The sequence below is a fragment of the Falco cherrug genome, chromosome 7, assembly GCF_023634085.1.
Source record: "Falco cherrug isolate bFalChe1 chromosome 7, bFalChe1.pri, whole genome shotgun sequence".
Taxonomy (NCBI): domain Eukaryota; kingdom Metazoa; phylum Chordata; class Aves; order Falconiformes; family Falconidae; genus Falco; species Falco cherrug.
Window position 1 is genome coordinate 22175975 of NC_073703.1, and position 20276 is coordinate 22196250.

The 20276-nt window shown below is 43.4% G+C and overlaps 1 protein-coding gene across 3 annotated transcripts in view; it reads left to right on the plus strand.

Moving 5' to 3' along the window:
• Positions 1–259: 259 nt before the first annotated feature.
• TLN2 (talin 2) overlaps positions 260–20276 on the plus strand; it is a 203880-nt gene continuing 183863 nt past the window's right edge. For 2 of the 3 annotated variants that reach the window (XM_055715244.1, XM_055715247.1), the window contains exons 1-2: positions 1590–1749; positions 5979–6092. The gene's annotated coding sequence lies outside the window, so the exon portion shown is untranslated. Of the gene's footprint in view, positions 1368–1589; positions 1750–5978; positions 6093–20276 lie in introns of those variants that run through there. The other variant, XM_055715245.1, reaches the window with a different exon arrangement.

Genomic DNA, 20276 nt, shown 5'->3' on the forward strand with positions numbered 1-20276 from the left:
GCAGTATCGCAGCCAGAAAATAGGATAACACTGCACAAAGAGAACAAAGTGATTGTTATGTATTTTGTAAGAGAAGTTGTATGCCAAATGGGGAAAGCCCCATTGTTGGGAGCTTATCATTACAGTGAGTAAAAGGCCAGGAAAAATAATAATAAAAAAAAGCTGCTCTTTAAGCCAAATGTTATGGCTGTTCACCTACAAAACTACCTCTAAACCACAAGAAATGCTTCAGTTATCGCTTCTTTTAATAACAGGCAAGATAGTATCTCTTTAGTAGCAAATAAATCATTTCTAAAAGAGATACATTGTCAAGTATTTGCAAAGTACAGAACCAACCCTGCGTAGTCTCCATTTCAGTGAACAGGGCAGAGACTTCCCGTTGCTTTGCAGAAGCTGGCACAGCTCAGGGTGACTATCACAGATCTTAACATCGTGATGCTTTCCCTTCTGCAGTGTGGGTGCCTAAGAGAACCTGGCTGTTTTTTGCAACTACAAATCTTAACATAGAACAACAAAAAAAAAGCCTTAAACATGCCCACCCAGAGGGGTGCCGACACAAACGTAGCTACTTTGGCTGGTGTCACAGAGCAACTACACACATGTTCAGCATTTTGAGGGCAATTTGTTGGCATAAAATTATTCTTGAAGGCAAACCCAGCTGTTGAGTGATGCAGCTCTTTCCCCTGGTTACAAGTAAGAATATTGACTGATGGCTGTACTTCAGATCAATCAGATTCGATTATTTCAATTGCGTGACTTTTAATTGTAACGGTGCTGCTGGCAGAGGCTCCAGCACGTGGGCAACTTCGCACCAGGGACTAACTGCATAACGGCTGCGATCCCCACATCGACACCAGCACACCGGCACGGAGACCACCGACACAACCGCAAGAGCCGCGGCCGGGCCGGAGGGCAGAGGCAGCGTGCGGGAGCCCCGTGCTGCGGGAGCCCCGTGCCTGCCCCGCTGCCACAGCGGCTCCCGCAGGCGCCCCGCTCCGCCGCAGGGCCGGGGGCCGCGCACCTGCCGGACGGGCGGCGGGGCACCGGCGGCGAGCGCTGGGGCCGAACGTTCGCCTGTCGCGACAGGCGGCCCGCCGCGCGCCGCCGCCGCCCCGCGCAGCCCCAGCACGAGCGGCGGCGGGAGGCGCGAGGCCGCGCGCGCGCTGCCTGAGGGGCCGGGCGGGCGCCTCCGCCGCAGCCCCCGCGGCCGCCCGGGCCCGCCGCGCCCTGCGGCTCCGCTCTCCTCCCCGCGGCAGAAAATGCTGGGCCCCGCCGGCCGCCTTCCGCCGCCGCCCTGAGAAGCAGCCGTCCTGCCGGTGGCCCTTGTGGTGCGGGCCGCGGCCGGCGGCACCCTGCCTCACGCTCAGGTAAGGGGGCCGCGGGCCCGGGCCGCCGGTTGAGGCGGCGCGCCTCTCCCGCCCGTCGCCCGCAGCAGCGGAGGCTCGGGCAGGCGGGAGCCGCGGGTCCCTGGGGCCGGGCGGGCGTCCCGGGCTCCCCGCGCGCCGGGGCCGGGCGGCGGAGCGGGCCGTGCCCTGCCGTGCCGGGCGGAGGGCGGTGGAGCGGTCCCGGAGTGATGACGCGCTTCCTGCCCTCCCCGGCGGGGGTCTGCGCCTGGAGTCCGCAGCGGCGGCAGCTGCGGGCGGCGGCGGAGCAGGCGGGAGCGGGCAACAGGCGAGCGGGGGGGAAGGAAGGAAGCGAAGGAGCGGCGGGGCTTAGGCGCTTTGCAATGCTCCGGTAACGGCGTTCCCGGTAGGAGCCCGCGAGGACCCCTTCTCCCGCCCTGCCCCGCCGTTGCACGTTGCATGGAGTGCCTGGTCCGTGCCGAGCCGCCGAGAGGGGGAAGACTCCGCGCAGGGCTGAGCGGCGGGGGCGCCGAGCCGCTCCTCTCCGTGCCGCCGCGTTTCGCACGCAGACACCGCGTTGCCGCCGGGCGGGCGGGCAGGCGGCGGCTGCCGGTGCGGCGGCGGGAGGCGGGAGCCGCGCTCCGTCCGGCACCGCCTCGCACAACAAGTTGCCGGTTCCCGGGAGAACAGCGCGAGCCCGGACCCGTGCCCGCGGGGCGCCGGCTGCCGCGGGCCGGGGGGGGGGGGCTCCGCCGCCGGGCGGGCTGAGCCCCGGGGAGGGGGAGCGGCTCCGGCTCGCCGTCCCCTCGCCAGGAGCCGGGGCGGGAGGGCGAGCGCGGTCCGTTGGTATTGCCCCGCCGTGCCGTGCGGTCGGGGCGGGAGGGAGGTGCTGGGGCGGCCGGCTGCCCCCGGCGCCTCGCAGCCCGGCCGGGGAGCTTCGCCTGGCCGCGCCGGGGGGCTTTGCCCGAGGGACGGAGCTGTTCGCCGCTGGGCGCTGCTGGCGACCGCGATGGAGAAAAAAACCTTTCCGCAGCACGGTGGGAAGCGGCGACCTTCCAAGGACGATCGTGCCGCGTGTGTGTACGCGTGTATCTGTACCCATCTGTCCGTGCACACGCCTGCTTCTTCCCACCAGACCCACGGCTCGGCTTGGAAGGGGGTCGCGGGCCCGTCCCGTAGGGCCACCCCGGGGGGAGGGGAGGACGCGGCCGCCCCCGCACAGCGCAGACGCGGGTGGGTGGGCAAGCCGCGCTGCTCCGCAGCCTCCCCGTCGCCCGGGCCGGCCTGGGAGCGTCCCAGTGGGCAGCAGGCTCGGGGCTACCTGCCGGCGGGAGCATCGGGGCTTCGTGGCCACCACTGGCCAAAGGGCAAACCTTCCTTGGGTGTGAGGCGGCGTTGCGTGTTTGACAGGGCCTGGCCGCGCTGTGGGCTGGGGTCCCCCTGCGTGACCTGGCACCCCTCTTTCTTCCGTGCCACCCTAGCTGATGGCTCAGGGGCGCGGGGCGCGGTCTTGCCGTTGGGTGACGAGCAGCCCCAGCACGGTGTCGCTGCTTGGGCGCTGCGTGGGAGCACCTGTCCGGGAACCGGGGCCCCCGCCGTCTTTGTGCTCACCTTCTGTAGAGCTTTTGTTCTGCTGACCAGCCACTTCCAATTTATTTAGGCTCTACTTCTTGTGCGTTAAGACGCTGCTGCGGTGTCTAGTTAGAAAGTTCGTGGGAATGTTCACTGATTGAAAAAACTGTCGGATGAAACAATTGTTCGCTTCCCGCCAAACCTTTTAAAAGTTTATTTTGCAGACCTGCATTTTAGAGCCAAGTGTAAGCCATATTAAGTTTCAAACCACAAAGCTAGTTCTGAGTTTGAAGGTACATTATTCAAAGGCGTTGGGAGTTCTGCATTGTCAAAAGAGCCCAACAGCGATGGAAAAATGTCTGTATGATTAAAAAGCAAACAAGCAGCATGTTTGAGAGATTGCTCTTGCTAATGTAAAACATCGCTTACTCATATGTGCATGGCAGTGTGGTGCAAGTATGAGCGCAAGCTGCCAGTGTTAGTTACAAATGCCTTACAAATTGTAGTATATGAAAAGCTTTCATATCTGTTTTGAGATAATAGTCAGCCATTCTTCCAACGGTACAGCTGTTAGCTAAGTTAACTGTGAATAAAGTTGGCTGAACTACATTTTCTGCTTTAATTTTCAAAACGTGACATTTTCAAGGCTGTGCCTTGAGACTGAAGGTTAATGCGCAGCTGGGGGGAGGGGGGCGGGGGGAATCTCTTGCCTCTGGGAAGTGCATTTTATGTGAGTTTTGTAGTGTCCCATTTAACTCCCTGGTCACTGCAGAACTAAAGGGTTAAGTGGAATTTTAGCTTATCTGTTGGAGGCAAAATTATTGAACTTAAGAACGCTTCTTGTTTCTGGTTGCTGATCTGAGTCTCTGGGTTAACTGTGACAAACTTGGCCAATATTTAAGTTCTGAACCTCAGTATAAAATTTGATACAGACCATAGCAATTTCATATAGGATACCCATTCATGTTACCATTCAGATTATAGCAGTTTACCCTGAATAATTGTCCTGTGTGTTCGTAGAGTAACATCTGTTGCATGATATCATGTAATGGAATGTAGTACAGCCTAATTTAAGTTGATTTGAAATGTTGCCATTATACTGTAGTTAGTGCCTGAGAGGGTGAGAGGGTTTTTTATGTATGTGTGATGGATAGATTGATTAGGAGTAGATGATGTTGAGAAATACGAACTCGCATTTTAACTGCAAAGGATTAAGTGATTTTATTCTGAGCTTGGTTTATTGTGCAGTTTTTCTTAGGTTTCTTTCATCATTTGCCAGCTAATCTAATCACCGAATTCTACTTACATTAGGAAATGCATCTATAGTTATAAATATAACTGATTAGTACAAAGCACCACTACAGTAGATTCAAGTCTTTTATTTTGGAGAGGGAAGAGTGGGCTTGAAAGAACTATCTGGCTGTGGCATAGCTTGAACTGCATAATTTTCATGATGACTTAAAAGTTTTGCTGTGAAAACCTTCTCTTATTTGGTATTGTTTCCACAAAGATTTGGCTCCGCACAGCAAGCATTTTCTGAAGCATTAATATTTGGGTTTTGTCGCTTTATATGCTTACCTATATAATATATATCTATTAAATCTGTGCAAATGCAAGGTCTAGGCAGCTTCCAGAAATGCCAGTACTTCATTAGTTACCACAGCTAGACAGCAGTACAGACATCCACCTCCTTCCTTCTCATGGCATTGTGGTGTCTGACAGCTGTTGGGATGTCTGAGTTGTGTATCAGTCTTGTATGTTCACGACATTTGAACAATACCATTAGCTGAAGCGTTGTTCCAATCCATAATTTTGCATTAAAGTACTGAAAACACCATCTGAAGTAATTCTCAGCTCCTAGTCCTGTCTGACCCTCAGAGATTTCAATAAACTGCCAAATGTGTAGGCACCCTGATTTTTTTTGAGATGTGCAGAGTTTCTTGCTGAGAAGTTCTTATCCAGATGCTGCCTTTGCACCAGGCTGTAATTAGGAAAGAAGTGTGAATGTGTTTACAGACCACTGTATCCAGCTTTCAAAAAATCTTTTTTTTCCCCCCCTGCTCTTGAATCTTTAAAAGGTTTGGCAAGTCTGCTTATGCATGTTTCTGCAGACAATAGAATGCTGATGCAAACTGAGAACAGCAAACAAAATGGTTGGGTGTTGTTGCAAAGCAAATGGGGGGAGGCTGTCTTCATAGGTGGTATTTTGCATATTTGGTTTCATTTGTTTACTTTTGGATTTTAGTTTGTCAGTTGGGACAAATGTTACTGGTATATAGCTGGAAATTGTAGTTTCAGATAGTCCTGTCTGTTGGTACCTGGAGGTGAATGCAAGTTTTCGCTTCTGGGGTTCTGCTTTTGACCACACATGGTTCTAAGAATATAAATTAAATTGAACAGGAGAACTTTTGGAGATGGGGAGATGCAAATGATAAAGCAGAGGGTTTTTTTTGGTTTTTGTTTGTTTGTTTATTTGTGTTTTTTTATTTCTTGTCAGAGTAGCCTGGCTTCCAAGTTCCAGAGGCTATGTTAAGTAGAATAATTTAGGCTTTTACAATTCTGTGGATGAGATTGTTATGATTATAGACATCATGTTGTGTCTTAAGCTCTTTTTATGCCTTATTTTTCTTGTTGTGATTAAACAATCCATTCCTTTTCAAAAAGAATGTCTGGTTGCCTTGAGGATAGCCCAAGCTACTTGGATAAGTGCTAGGCTGATCCCCAGGGTGCTGAAATCCTGGATCTGATCAATATTCAGACGATTGTGGCCTTCTGTCTGTGGGTGTGGTAAAGACATGCCTTTTGAGTGTGAGTGATATGCTTGGGGATCAGAAGGTGGCGTGGGGACTGTGGTTAGTTATGATGCCAGACTTGTAACTGCAAACACGGACTTTTCTAGGTTTCTGTCCCTGCTAATGCTGCTGAGAAAACATTTCGCAGTAGTGGCAGAGAACCATTTCCCTGGGTGTGTTGTATGCACACATGCTTATCTTGGAATTGAGTTTGAATTAGCCTGCATACTTGAAACAATTGTGATAACGTTTTGATGTTTTCCACTTCCAGCTGCAAGTTGGGATTCCATCCCCAGAGGTCCACCCCCTCAATTCTCAAAGATCCAGCGCCTTTTTACCCAAGCATCTTCATAAAGCTAGAAAACGCACTGACTGACTTCGCAAGGTGAGGATGACCATACAACAATAAGTCTTGTCTTAAAATATCTTTACAGTACTACAGTGCTGACTTCTTACTTGTAGTCCATTTATTTGGCAGCAACCAGTTGGAACTTCTGCCAAGATGGGTCAGGCTGGCACATGAAACTGCCTTCCTTGCATTCTCAGTAGGTAGCTCATCTTTCTGTGTTTGGGCAGCAGGGAGAAAGCGTGAACTGAAGTGAATTGTAAATGAGCCTTGTGTCTTTCTCACTGGCAACTTTTGTAAGGTCGAGATTTTTTATTTCCGAGAGTGACGTGTAACCCAGGAATAAGCAGGAGGCTCTCAGTCTTCCAAATCACAGCAAATAACAGTTGAGGTGATAAAGAATTGATGGTACTACATGGGCTATTTTGTTTTTCAAGTTGAATAACAATTTACATTCATCAGCTGTGGTACAAAGATGTGTTGCTATAGTATATCAAAGTGTTTTGTGTTTTGCTGAAATAGTGTTTGGCGTAGTGTTGTGATAACCTCTTAAACAATAGGATTGTCTTCAGCTTAGAAAGGTCTTCAGAGTTGTGTAAATGCTTTTCTTATTGCATATTCTTGTTTGTTTTCATATAATGATCTCTTACCTTTCTTGGGAGTTGATATATGTAATATGGTTAATAGCCCTTTGTTTCAGCTACCTGAAGTCTAGCTTATGCTGTGGCCTGTTTACAGAGGTGGTATGCGCTAGTGGGAAAGCTGTGGTTTCTCTGGAATGTGAAATTTAAAGTTCGGGTATAGATGACATAAATATGTGAGCATAAAACAGTTTGAAAACTTACTGACAGTAAAAATCAGGCTTGAATTTGTACAGGTGGAAACATTAATTAGCCTTAAAGGCATAGATGGCAAATGACTTTTACCTTCGTTCAGTTTAAATGTGCCAAATGCTGCATGGCGGGACACAGCAAGGTGGCATTTGGCAGAGAGAACAGAAGCAGCAGAGGTAGGTTATGAATGTCTGACAGAAATGATGATCCCTGTTGAAGAAAAGACCTATGGTAACCCAATGGGAGGGATTGTGGTGGTGGGGTGGGAGTGAAGCACTTAATGCGTAAACAGAATAAAAATGTTGAGATACCAGGACAGAGCTGAAATATAGCAGTGGGGCTACAAATGAATTTGTGAATAAACAAGATCAGGAAGCTGAACTTGAATGCTACAGCTCCCTATAGCCTGCCAGTTTTAAAATTCTTCCTTGTAATTTTCTCATTTTTCACTGAAAGATTTTCTTAGATTAATTTTTGTTGTAGTGTAAGGAAACATCTCCTGTTGGCAGGGAGGTATCTGAACTATCTGGGGAAAGGATCAAGTGGGAGCCACTACTGCATAGCTGCAATGCAGGGTCAAGCAGAAAGAACCAGTGGCACATCTGCTGGGTCAGGGTATCGCTAAAGTCACTGTTACACAGAGGAAGAGATTAATGTTTGACTTCAGTTTAAAAAAGCAAAGGCTGTGGGAAATGATATCACTTTGTTGTGATGTTTAAAGCATTCTGGAAAATTTATGTGCAACAGCTGAGGATGTACAGATCCCAGCGAGAACCCAAGATCATGTAGTATGTACCAACCCTGAAAAATATTTGTTTGGTTTTTAATTTAAAAAAAAATCAGTGGCTGTGTTTGCAGTTGTGAGTAAGGTCTAGATCAGCCTGATTGCAGCTGAGCAGGCAATCCAGCTACACTGTGATACTAACCAGGCTTGAAAGCAGCTGAGGAAAAAAGCACAACTGAACGTACAGAAGGCTGAAACCTGTGAAGAAAGTGTAATTAACTAAACTTTGCCTGGTGAGACTGGACAGACCAGGCTATGGATTAGGCACAGAACAAACCCAGACATGGAGAGAAGGGGAGCTGCAGTGGATCTAACGGGCTTTGTCAGAGGCCTTTGTATGTAGAGGACATGGATGTGTAAGGGGTCAGTTCAAATGGGTTCACAGGTGCTGCATGGGCGAGTGATGTTTTTTCCTCTCTCTTTCCTTAGAGAGCCAAGAAAGTGAAGGCCAGGCTAAACAAAATGAACTTTTCCCAGGAGCAGGAAGATAATCTGGTGCTACCTGCATCTGTAGCTGTGGGTAGTTGGAGCACCTGAGACACTTTAGTCTTTCTCCTCTCCTTTTGTACACTGCCTGTTGTTTTATTCCAAATGGGCATCTCATTCCAGAACATGCAGATACTCACCTCTTACAGGGAGATGCTTAGCCACTGCTGTGTGGCTGTTCCTGAAGAAATGGTCTGGTCCTGAAAATCCCCATTGTAGTGGTCAGAGCAAACCATCCAGCATCAACATAATGCCTTCTAGTGCCATGGAAAATAATTATTTGAAGCTTCATGATCTTGAGGAAAAGAACAGTTATGTTCAGTAGGTGACCACCTAGTGGCACAGTACAGTTAGAAAGCTCAAGTATGCAAATTTCTTGGTAGTATTATTGAGGGGGAAGGAGGAAATGTCGCTTTTGCTATCCTAACAACTTCTTTGCTGCCGACTGCTTTGCAGCACAGGCCCATCCATCCCAACAGTTGATGGTTGCATGAGCTACAGTGCACATATTTTGTGAGTGAAATTGGCCCATGAGAAGATTTGGGGAAGTTCTATTTGTTCTCAGGTGCCTTCTCTTTGAATAGTACTCTTAAAATTCTAGTCCTTTACTCTCGCATACTTCTTGAAAGCAAAGGCTTTCAGCAGCCTTTTTGTATTAATTGCCATGATGATCAAGGTGCTGACCAAATTTTAATCCATTCTGCCTAACAAGATCTGTGAAATGAGAGACCAAATTACACAATTATCTTGCTTTCCTGTAAGGAATCCCACAAGACAAAGCATTAAAATATTAGAAGGGCCTGGGCAGAAAAGATGTTCTTACAGATTTCATGTCAGAACTGCAGCCAGCTTTGTAAGAACACTCCAACAGAATGGCAGAGCTTTACTGGTGAAGAGATGAGGCAGAAGAATACCTTGATTGTGGTACAAGTGTGTGCTTAAGGTGAACTACCTATACAGTGACTGCTGGAGGTTATTTAACACAGCTAAACAAAGCCTGCAGGCAGTGGGAAGGGTAGGTGTGCCCGGATGAACCAAGCAGACACTACTGAAACAGCTGTAAGGCCAGGCTTTGTGAGTGCCTCAGTAATGACTGTGAAAATCTGTGCAGGAAAAATGCATAATGCTATTATAATTCCTTTCCAAAGATAAATTGAGGTTTGAAGCATTAAAAATATCTGCTTATGAGGGCAAAACACCCTGTTACTTCAGGTTGAAAACTAAAAACAAAATGCTGTGTTCCATGTTATTACAATCAGCAATGGCCTTAATAATTTCTTTGGAAATTACCAGCCTATTAGGTCATTTAAGGCAGTGGTTTCCGAAGATTTTTTTGATCTCACACCTTTATCAGTAAAAGATTTGTGAGCATGTACCGCCAAAATTTTATAAATAAATTATACACGTGTACTACTGTACTAATATTATGTACATTATAAAACATAAAAAAAAAGAAATCAAGAAAGGATGAGAGAAACACTGTTTAAAGAATTTGGTTTACTTCTTAACAAAGTTCCTTTTTTCTCTCATTAAAATAATTTAGTGAGAGCTATGTGATTGAATACATTTCACTATTTAAAAAAATCTTTAACAAATTTTTTTAAAACACTTTCATACAGCTTTCCAAGACCTGATTCTAAGTTCAGTTTGTTTCAGTCCTTGATTTTAATGGCTGTCATAAGTGAGAAGGACACCTGACAAATATACGTAGATGCCAATGGTAGAAGTGCATTGCTGGCTGTGCTTACTAAATTGTGATGCTAATTTTCCACTCCCATACACTAAATTATGCAAAGATTTTTCTTGGAACTCTTCTATTAAGTTTCCATCTTCCCTCATGTCAATCAGTTATTCTTGCAAACTAATGGGAAGCTCTTGCATTCTTCTATTTTTAACAAGTGCATTCAAAACACCCTAAAACTCTTCTTTTGGAAGACTTTTTAAACAGTTTAGGAAATTCTGTTTCCAAGTCTTTTAAGTATACAGATTTGGGAGGGTTTTTTATAGGTGACACATCAATTTCAGCAAGAAAATTGCCTAACTATGGAAGCATTTCCAAACATCTGTTTTCAGAACAATCTCTGTAGAGTGAGTTTTTTTGGAAAAGCTGTTACTTTCTTGTTCACTGTTAAAATGTCAGCTTCACCTTGAAGGGACACCTTAAATGTGTGATTTTTTAAAAAATATCTGCTAGGTAGCATACTACTGACAGCCAGTTGTCATCATAGAAAAGGTCAGCAAAGTTTGAACAGTTGTCTTTGCGTGAAAAAAAATGCATAATGCATTTCTAGATTTGACAACTGTTTTAAGCACTTTGCCACAAGATAACCAGGAAACCTCCGTGTGGGAATACAACTTTCACAGTCACTCCCCATCTCATTACAAGCTCTTGTAAAGATTCTACTATTTAAAGATCTTGTTTTTATAAAATTATCCATATCAGTGACATCCTGTAGCACTTTTTACACTTCTGGCTCCAACTTTGCTGTAATAGGTTGCCTGTTAATCATGCAGCGAAAGACTCCTGGAGAGGGGCCAGTGGAGGGCCATGAAGATGAGGGAATGGAGCATCTCCCTGATGAGGAAGGGCTGAGGCAGCCGGGCCTGCCCAGCCTGGAGAAGGCCGAGAGGGATCTTACCGATGTCTACAAGTATCTTCAGGGCAAGAGTCAGGCAACTGGGGCCAGGCTCTGTTCAGTGGTGCCCAGCGGCAGGGCAGGGGGCAGCGGGCACAAACTGGGACACAGGCAGCTCCATCTGAACGTGAGGAAGAACTTCTTTACTCTGAGGGTGACAGAGCCCTGGCACAGGCTGCCTGGAGAGGTCGTGGTGTCTCCTTCTCTGGAGACATTCAAACCCACCTGGACGTGACCCTGTGCAGCCGGCTCTGGGTGACCCTGCTGTAGCAGGGCGTTGGGCTAGATGGTCTCCAGAGCCCCCTTCCAACCCCAACCTGTGATTCTGTAATTTCCCATGTGGTTCTATCTGTAACCTTTACACTGGAATCTTTTTTTTGGTTTTTTTTTTCCCCTCCAGTTAAAGCAGTCATTCCATCAGTGATTACACTTGCAGAGGTCTTCCATAAAACTTTGTTTCTATTAAAGAAATAATTTGAGAATAAGTCGAGTCTTCTCCGGTACATATTTCCTGTAGTGACTCACAAAAAGGTAGTTCCCATTGTATTTCATCATTGGAACCATCTAGCATATAGCGTAAGGTGGGACATGTCGTTAACAGCTGTAATTTTGGTCAACAGTATAGTAAACCTCCCACACTGCATAATTGGTTCTAATACTTGTTTCTTCAAATCTCTGGCTGTTTTCTACACGTTCTGCAGCAATATTTGCTGTCAAAGGAATGCCATATTGTTTGCCATGTATTTCAGCCTTTTTTTACTGCAGCAGGAAGACCAAGTGCTTTCCCAATGGTATGTGGCTTTGTCTCTTTTGCTGTTAAGAAACCTGAAAAGAGGCTTCTGAAGATGTATCATGTTCATTGATATTTTTTTTTATTCTCCCCCCCCCCAGTAAAATACTATATTATACTATATTGAGTATCTCATGACTTGAAGCCAGGGCTGAAGAAATTGTAGAGATTTTTCCTCTTGTTTTGGGTGCTTAGCTGTTAAATGTGTTTCTAATCACGATGGCTTCATACTATCATTAGGTAGTATCTTAAGGCATAATGTCCACTTAGGGTGAGGTTCATCATTAATGGTAGCAGATGTAAATCCATAGTTCAAATAGTCATCTTCAGGATTTCAGATACTTTTTGGCCAACTTTTTGTCAGATCTGATTAGATTGTTGATTTTTACCTCATAATGTGTCTGATAAGGAGCTTGTACTGGGGGTAGGAGATCAGTTGATGCACATGGATTTTGAAGCGAAAGAAAAATCTGTCATGGCATCTGTTTGTCTGACATTAACACTTCACAGTCTTTAGGTTCAGAGGTGATTTAAGCAAGATTGCAACTGTAGAGGGCCCTAAACCTGATTAGAGTTTTGTCTTCATTTGCCTCCCTTTCTTGTGCTTTAAAATACGGTATTTAGTAATGTGACCTACTTGTGTTGTGACAGCACACAAATTTTTATGAGCCTGACTGTGGCCTTAGGTCATGACAGTTAAACTTCTAGAAATAAGCATTCCTAAATGATTGAAGTTTTGTTTGGTTGTATTTTTCTGTCTGGGACTTCTAAGAAGGACAACAATTCTTATTCAGTATGTTTAGCACCCAACACAATGTAGTTCTCACCCTGCCTGAGGCAACAGGGTCTTCCCTTGAAGATAAATTTCAAGTACCTGCTAAACATCCACTATCAGGCACCAGTACTGTCTCGGTACCCACCCAGTAAGTGTATCTGTTCATGTACAGCTCGGCTTTCATTAGCTGTCTTGTGGGTTGTAAGGAGTGAAGTACAACTTTAGCCCCTGAAGAAGATGCAAAAGCAAGGTGGGATTGCAGATAACAGTCCTTTGGGTAAAAAGGGAAGATAAAGCAGGGAGTTTCTTTCTGAAAATTGTTTCACAAGGTACTTCTTAAAACCAAATGAAAATGAGTAGAACAAAGACAGAAAATAAGAGAATAAAAAGAAAAATGTGAAAAGCGTCTTATGTAAAACTGTAGTTACAGCTTTGTAAAGACTGAAGATTTGTAGTAGTGGTCTTGCCTACTTGTTTTTTTCTGGACTATATACAAATTTCTTTTTTAAGGTGTACCTTCTATTATTTAAACCAAAATAGCATTACTAGCTGTGAAATAGTCTTTGTACTACCATGATCAGATATAGAAAACAGCCATCTCTTCATAGAAACAGACTTTCTAGAACAGTTGTGTTTGGTACCAACACTTATTTCTGATGTTTTTCATTATTTTATGGGACCTGACTCTCTCATGACATGTGACAAGTGAATCAGGATGCTGGAGACCTGCGTAGTGAAATTTGGTTTCCTTTTGAGTCTCTGGTATTTTATAAGAGTCAGTTGTTTTCTTTCTTTCAGGTCAATTGACAGATGTTTGAAGTACTTGGGCTTGTTGGGAATTTGCCATTTGAAATTTAAGATATCTGCAGTAACTTAGAAAAGTTTTCTTTTGATAACATTAAGGGGATATTCAACTAAGCAATAGGAAAATGCTTCTTTATAAGTAATGAGCTAATGAAAACCTGGTATTTGTATAATCAGGCTTGCCTAAGGAGTATGACTGTCTTGTTAGGAGCTAGTGGAATGCAGTGTTGGTTGACAGCTATTCTTTTGATCAGTGTGAGTGTGTCAGTGACCATTAGCTAGTGAAACAAGTGAACGTATGGTAGAGGAGCTGCAGGAAGTAGGACAGAGGCTGGCCTTTGCTTCTTTCCTGTTGTTTGGAGTTAACGGATGGCTTGTGTGAAACCAGCTTGTTTTCCAGAGTGCAGTAGATGCAAAGTGGGGCCAAACTGAAATATTTGCAGAAAAAAGTTCAAAATGATAAGGCTTTATGGAGAATGTGAACAGGTGGATCTGGGTTGTTGTTAGGTGTACTCTGGTTTGGTAATGGGCATCTCGGGAACAATCAAGTGGAACTCAAGTGGTATGCAGTATCTTGGTGCAAGTCCCATAGTTCAGAAATTCAAGGGGTTGTAACAAGGCATCTGTGTTCAGCGAAAAAGCTTCATGTCATGTGGAAGACTGAAGTCCTGATTAATAGTTAACTAAAGTGTGGATTTGGAGCAGAGCTTTGGAGACCGAAAATGTGCATTTCCAGCATCCCTTTGTTTCAATTGAAGGCTTATTTGCTTATTCAAGAAACAAAGTGGGGATCAAAGACTCCATCAACAGGCACTGACCTCAGAGTTAAGTCTGGTGTTGGGGGGGGGGGGGGGGGCATGGATGGCTCCAGATTGCAGTTTCTTGGCTAAATATGTTGAGGTTACAGTGCTTGTGGCTACATATTTGCATATACCTACTTTGAAAGGGTTTTTTCACATAGAATGGGAAAGCTTCCCATCTCTTTTGTGGTGGAATACATGAATCAGGATGGTGCTCTAAAGCTACCTATCAAGATGCTTTGTGTAAAGAGGATACCCCTTGAGAGGGTTTTGGTAATAATAATTGCTTTGTCAAAGAAGTTTTCTCTGTTATGCAAAGCCTTGAAGTATCTGTCTAATACACAGTGGGCAGTAGCTGCTGTCTCCGCTCAACAGGGGTAAAGACTGAGTGTGCTTAAGGTTCTGTAACCTAGATGTTCTGCTGCAAATGAATGGTACAGATGCAGTGCCGTGTCTTCCTAGTGGAATGAATAAAAAACTAAAGCACTTGAAACAAGTGCTATTTATTTTAGAAGAGTCTGATTTTTGAGCTGGAAGAAATAAGGTGATGTGTTAAACTGTTCTGAGATTCCCTGGAAAAGTCTGCAGGGTGCTGCAGCTTATGGGTGTAGTAGACATCAGTTTGATTTTGTTTATACCGGTAGCTAGTGGTTTCTAACTGTCTGTTCTTGGGGGCAAGTCTTGTGATGGTTGTCTCCTGCAGCTTAACAAAGGAGCGGGGTTTTTTGAGTATTTGAGAGAAAATAATTTATAGGCAAAAGACAGTGCTTACCAGGTAGTAGAGAGAAGGAACTTCCCAGTAACTGAGTTTTGAAATCCTTGAATCAGAAAAGATCTTGTTTTCCCACATGTGCTCTCCTTTTCCCATGCACCTTCTGTTGTCCTGTTTTAGTGTCTGCTGTTTAATGATTTGAAATACACAGAAACTTATGTTTAGTCCTACTTATGTTTAGCAAAGTGTAGATAGGAAGAGGTTCTAGACACTTCTAGATCTATATGAAATGTGTTGATACCTTCTCACATTGAACCAGGTGGTTGCATCTTGTGAGTTGCTGTTTCAAGTTCTTGTCCTACTGAGATACCTGTGCAACTGCTTTGACTGCACTTGGTGTTTTTTAAGGTGGTGGTAACAATCGTATAAGCTGGAAGTGCAAAATAGAGATAGATATTGTTTAGGTCTCTGGTGACCGTGGGATCCTGAAAACTAAGAAAAATATATTTGCCTTCCTAGGGCCCTAGGTTGTGTCTAGGCCCTATAGATTTAGGCTTGCCACTTAGAAAAGTGCTTCTTCAGGTAGTGTAGGAAACTTCACATACAACACTGCATTTTATGTTTTATATTGTAATTATAACAGTGAGGGAGTATGGCAGTGTTCAAGTGAAAAAAGGTTTTCTGTTTGTTTTTTTTTTTGAGGAGGTTTATAGAGATTAATTATACTTTATAAATTACTCAAAGCATTTTATAAGTAGCAGTTTGGGTTGCCTCCATGAAGTGTCAAAAGAAAAACCTTGCTGTGTGACAGTTACTACTCTTGAAGACAATGTTAAGTTATTAATGAGCTAGTAAAGTTGTGCTTTCTGTTGCGTATACTTGGTATCTCCTAATGTACTGAACACAAATTTTCAGTTATTCAGAGGCACAAGTCAAAGCCTTTGAAGCACTAGGGGAATCTGTGTATGAGAGTAATGGCTCTGAGAGAGTGTGTGTGTAAAATAAGTATGTGTATGATCTGTTGAATCTGGGTAAATGGGCACCGATACAGCCTCTGGCCTTGGCAGTTGTCTAATTATTCTGTTTCAACCCACACATCAAAATAAATCTACCTAATTAGTGCTGATGATCAGAAAGAACTATATATTCATTTATTTTGAAGAATGGTAATAATCTAAGAGGATTTGTTTGACTTGTTAAGGATAAATAGAAAGAGTCAGGAGTACATGCTGTTGATTTTGAATGCTTTAGCATGGTTATTGTAAGTCAGAGACAAGGACCAGCCTTTGTGCTTAAGCTGCTGAAGTGTCTAGACGTGAATTGAAATCTGGAACTGTTTTTGCATTCCCTTATGCAGAATGGTGATGTATCGTATCCTGTATCAGTGAATTACTGGCATCCATTCTCTCTTAGAGAAAAGTGGGTTTGATACTTTAAGGCCAAGTTCTCCTGTCATCTGATACTTTATTCTCTTCACTCAGCATGTAGCTAGTCTGTGGACTGGCACTTGGGGATCAGAGCTGGGCAGCCGTAAGGGCAGGACTGATGTTGTTATGCATGCTACAATAGAAGCTCTCAACTTCAGCCACAAACAGCACAATTTAAGTTGAGAGCCTAGGGGAACAATTTTTTTCTTGCATTGCTTGACTGAGTGAGCAGGATTTTACCCTTCTCAGAAGCATTATAGGCGTGTAATTGCTCTGTCAAAGGTGAAGGCAGAGACCTTGATGGGCAGAGGGGAAGTAACTATGTGTGTTATAGCAAATTGAGTTCCTGAGCCCAAATGTCAGGTTTGGATTTGAAAATTTAATTTGAAATACTGACTTTGCAGGCATATTTTGACCTACAGCTTGAATTTGAAGCTTTATTAAACTTGCATCCCTCTATCCCTTCTTTCACATCCTATTCTCCAGTAATCTTTCATATACTCACTGAGCATGGTGGAAATAACAAATCTGAATTGCTGTATTCTGATGATACTTAAGGAACTCAGAGAGTAGATCTTGCACATCAGTGTGAGTACTGTTAAAAGTCTTAATTTCCAAAGTATGCACTTTTCCAGGAAACCTAATATATGCAAATTGTTGCATTATTTAAAAAAGAAAAAAAAAAAAGGCAGCTTCCAGAGGTGTCCTATTAGAGGCCTGGCTGATTGATAGATGCTACTTTAAATGTAGTCAACAAATGATACACCTAACCTTACTGTTGTAGGGTTTTGTTTTCTGTACAGCTGATACTCAGTATCCAGTGGTGTTTATAGTATCACTGAACAGGAATTACCCAAAATTATGATTAAAATTTAGCAACATACTTTTTCTAAAATCATTAGTAGCAGGATAAAAATAAACAAATGGTATAGGTGAACAAGGCTATTGTGTTTTAACACTGGTTTAGGATAAGAACCTGTGAAGCATGTCCTTCTATTATAGGCTTGGATATCCAAGGTGCTGGCATAATAATGTAAAAACTGCTTCTGAAAACACTTGTTTCAATATTTTTTTGACAATGCTATAAAGTGACAAATTCCGTTGTTTTTTGTAATGAAAGTACACCTCTCTTCCTTGATGAGTGAATTGCCATCTCTCACAGTGAATATTAAAAATCAAACCTAATGTTTTTGAGCTAGGTTACATACCTAGTGGTACTTTGTCTTGATATAGTCAGCAGTTCTGGGAAGGTTTAAAGTGTTTGATCCATTTTGCCTGGGGAGATATTGCTCTTTTTATACTCAAAGTGATGTAACTGACTCCATCTTGCAGTGATATGTAACTTAGAGTTTATTCCAGCTTCCTGAGCATTAATGCCGCTGGCTGAAGAACTTGTAAGGAGTGTTTTTTGCTTCTGCCTTCCTCTTTGCTTGTGCCTTGTTAAGGATTTTGTATGTTACATTTTTTGTTAAAATTAAGATGAACTGTTAAGTGCGTGCTTTTAAGTTTCATGCTTGTTTCTGATGGCAAAATAGAGGAAATGGCAAGATCTTGGTAACCTTGACTTGCACCTGGAATGTGAACAGCCCGTTTCTGGCGCACTATAGAAATGGATGCATTCTCAGTTATCCTCTGTTAATATTTGTCCAAAAATTCAAAAATAAGCTTCTTGGATTTTGGTAGTTGGATTTTGGTTCTTAAATTTGTTGTCATCCATCCCTACCCATCACCCTCCCAGTGTTTTCCGTTTTTTTCTTCCTCAAACTGCTGTTATGGTAAGCACTACCGAAATACTTAGTAGCTGCATGTTGGCTGTACCACCTGTGACAATCAAGGGGTCATAAATGAGTGTCAGCCTGCATAGCAAGTGCTTGTTGTTCTATGCATTGCCAGAATTATTATCCTATGTTTCTATTTTTGACAGAGCCGATCTATTTTATTAAAACTAAGACTTTGGGAAAATGTATCTCTAACTAGGTTTGGGTTTCAATACTTCAGATGAATGCCATAAAAATTATTTCCTGTGTCCAGTTACTGAGGATAAACCACTTGGCCTCTGTAAGGAGCAGTTCTTTCTTTGAAGGGTTGACAGATCACAGGACAGATGCTTGCTCTTACTTGGTTCTTCTTTAGCCACACTCAATAGGGACCATCTATCCCGGCTGCCTGGTGTAACACTAAAGACAATCCTTATTTTCATGTGTGGGTTGTGTTTGGCAACAAATACCTCGTTCCAAATCTTTGTAAGAAATGCTCATTACCAAGTTGTTCCAGCATCACAGAGGTTTGCCATTCATACTGAACATTTGTCATTAATACCATTTTCTTCTCAGTTTGCTGTATTCAGTGTGGAGACAGTGATCTTATTAATGGATTGACGTCTATTGAATCTTGCAGAAATGCTGCTGTCACATCATAACATGAAGGGGTGGGATGTCAGCATGCTCGAGGTGTTTGTGAACTAGTGAGTCATCTAACCTTGCTGGGGAGGTAACACGTTGTGTATGGTAGTGCACACAGGAAGTACAGTGAAGCTGGAGATGCTTATGTTATGTGAATGACTTGTGGCTTGTCATCTTTTTCTCAAACACAGTTTTTGAAAGACTTCGAGCATGTTAAAACCACACAAGAGTATGCTGATTCAACCAGTCTGAATCTTTATGGTCCCTTAATCTGGATTCTACTTTTTGAGCTATGTTTTAAAGTGAATCTCATCAACATTTAGTATAACTGTTTCATGCATGTTTTTCTCTCGAAGCCCTTTGTTTCATTTCAAGGAAAGTTATATTGGTTTGCTGTTGGTACCAATTTGTGATGGCTGCTTATCAGATGGCATAAAACTTTTCACGCCAACTTTGAAGAACAGAATGCTGCTCAGTGTTCTTTATTAAGCAGTGGTAGGCATGGTTCCAAAGCCTATTGCCTGCTTTAGGTGATTGAAGAGAATGCTGAACTCTGCTGATCATTGTGGTTGTGAAGAATTTGTGACCCTTCCAACAGTGCAACGAACTGATTTACAGTCTCTGGTGTGTAGAAACATCTACAAATCAGTTTCCTGACGTGATTAGCTACACTACTGACCACCATACAGTTTTTCCAGAAATGAGTAGCATAAATGGGCTGTAGTACAATACATAGCATCTTGATGTAGATGAGGCAGAAAAATATTTGGGCAGTGTATTGACAGAAGGCTTAGCTGACTTCCAGTGTGCCTGGCAAATTGATTCCTCTCCTCAGCCTTCAAAATTAAAAGTGTTCTTCTGTTCATGATGTTAAATTTAAATTAGTATGACAGTGTTAGAACAGATTCTGCCTGACAGTAGGACAGAAGTCTTCATCAGCTGTGTGCTCTGATATTTTTGTTGTGGGGCAACAAATAATTACGTATTTTATCTTGCACACTATTTCTGGGTTGAGCTAGAAGCTGGAGATTCCCTTTGAAAGAAGTTGTTTCCAAAGACTGAAATCTGCTTTATAAAGCAGACCTGTAGCCAAACCAAATTTTCAAATGAGCCCAACCAATGCAAAACCTCTTCTTTCCTACAGCTGAAAAGTTGTAGGAAAACTAGTATTAGTTTTCCTCACTCCTCACTTCAATGCGAGATACTTCCAAGTTCACTGCATTTGGCATTAAAATAAAAGTTATGTACAGAACACTAAATGTTGACTTTGACTCATTTGTGTTGTAGAAATGGTCAAAGTGTGTCTTGACGGCTTATGAAGCTTTCCAGTCACTTCCTTAGAATGGTGTGTTTGAAATACTTGTACCTTTTATTTCTTTTTCCCTTCCCTGTAGAAGAAGTTGCTTTGAGAACTGCGTGTTAAATTGGAAATGACCTTACTTGCCTTCAGTTATAAATAGCAGCAAGAAGGAAGGGGATTCCCCTGCTGCCAATCCCCATTCATGGCTTTCTATTTCGGTTCAAACCATGTCTTACAGTGCAGTTTGACTTCCAGCCCTCAGCATGCTGCAACAAATTTGGTTGCATTCCAAAAGCTATGTACTTGAGGTCATGAACAGGTAAAGTTGCTGGGATAGAAGTGCTTTTTTTTAATGCCTTTTTTTTGCTTGGGTTTTTTTTTTTGTTTGGTTGGTGGTTTTTTGCTTTTTTTTTTGTCTCGTAACTAGTAGAATTGGACCTATTAAAATAAATATTGTAGCATCTCTCTTTTGAT